This window comes from Pteropus alecto, unplaced genomic scaffold, assembly GCF_000325575.1.
Source record: "Pteropus alecto unplaced genomic scaffold, ASM32557v1 scaffold433, whole genome shotgun sequence".
Taxonomy (NCBI): Eukaryota; Metazoa; Chordata; class Mammalia; order Chiroptera; family Pteropodidae; genus Pteropus; species Pteropus alecto.
In genome coordinates this window covers 2,639,475-2,641,169 of record NW_006433953.1, presented here as the reverse complement: position 1 = coordinate 2,641,169, position 1,695 = coordinate 2,639,475, and the positions used below count along the sequence as shown (strand labels likewise).

Below are 1,695 nucleotides of genomic sequence, written 5' to 3'. Positions count from 1 at the left end.
AAATGAATATATTATTGTATGTCAGGTATAATTGAAAAAAAAACACCTCATTTTATTGTACAATGTAAATACGAGCAACTAATTGTTTATTATATTTCAATAAAGCCGGGAAAAAATTCCTTAATAAAAGTGAAAAAAAAAAATCACAATGAGATGTCACCTCACACCTGTCAGAATGACTATTATCAAAATACAAGAGATAAGTGTTAGAGAGGATACAGAGCAAAGGAAACCCTTGTGCACTGTTGGTAGGAATATAAATTGGTGCAGCTACTATGAAAAACAGTATAAAAATTCATCAAAAAATTAAAAATAGAACTACCATGTAATCCAGTAATTCCACTTCTGGATATATATCTGAAGGAAATGATTCCACTTCTGGATATATATCTGAAGGAAATGAAATTGCTACCTTGAAAAAACACCTGCACCCCATGTTCATTGTAGTACTGTTTACGAGAGCTAAGACAGAAGCAAACTAAGTGTCCATCAACGGATGAATGGATAAAAAAAAAATGTAGTATATATAAACAATGGAATATTAGCAATAAAAATAAAGAAGTCCTGCCATTTATGACAACATGGATAGACCTTAAGGGCATTTTGCTAAGTGAAATAAGCCAGACAGAAAAGACAAATACTATATCATCTCACTTATATATGGAACCTAAAACAAACAAACAAAAAAAAATAAAAACAAACAAACAAAAAAACACCTCATAGATAGAGAAAGTTGGGTGGTTAGCAGAGAAATGGAATCGGGGAGTGGGCAAAATGAGTGAAGGTAGTTAAAAGGAACAAACATACAGTTATAATATAAATAATTTCTGGAGATGTAATGTACCACATGGCAACTATAGTTTAGGATATCGTATTGTATATTCGGAAGTTGCTAAGTGAATAGATCTTAGGAGTTCTCATTAGAAGGAAAAGCCATTGTAACTATGCAAGGTGATGGATGTTAACTAAACATTTTGGTGATCATTTTGCAATATATACATATATCAAATCATTTTGTCGAGTCTACGGCCATGCTACCCTGAACAAGCCAGATCCCGTCTGATCTCGAAAGCTAAGCAGGGTCTGGCCTGGTTAGTACTTGGATGGGAGACCACCAAGGAAGACCAGGTGCTGTAGGCATAAAAAATGAAAAAAATAAGAGATCGTAAGATGACGAGTTCCTTGCAATCTGTGCGGTCAACCAAGGGTTGCCTCGCCTAAAAAATTTTTTAAAATAAAATAAAATAAATCATTATGTTGGACACATGAAACTAATACAATGCTGCATGTCAATTGTATCTCAATAAAACTGGTAAAAAAAGATCTGATACAATAAAATCTTTGGGCCTTCTTTTTTGATGGGTATAAAATAAACCCATTAAATTTTTTTATTGAGGTGAAATTCACGCAACATACAATTAACCATTTTAAGTTACAATTTAGTAGTATGTAGTGCATTCACATGTGGCACAATCCTTACTTCTAATTTAAAACATTTTAATTACCTGAAAACATCCTGCATCCATTAAGTAGCTAATCCCAATTCCCCATCTCTCCAACCTGACAGCTATTATTTTGCTTTACCTATTTTAGATTTCGTATAAATAGAATCATACAATATAGGACCTTCTGTCTTTGATTTCTTTTACTTAGCATAATGTTTTCAAGGTTCGACCAAGTTGTAGAATGTATTGA

At 32.6% G+C, this 1,695-nt stretch overlaps 1 pseudogene; it reads left to right on the top strand.

Moving 5' to 3' along the window:
- The first annotated feature begins 1,021 nt into the window (after window positions 1–1,021).
- Window positions 1,022–1,140, top strand: LOC112477422 (annotated as a pseudogene).
- Window positions 1,141–1,695: the final 555 nt, after the last annotated feature.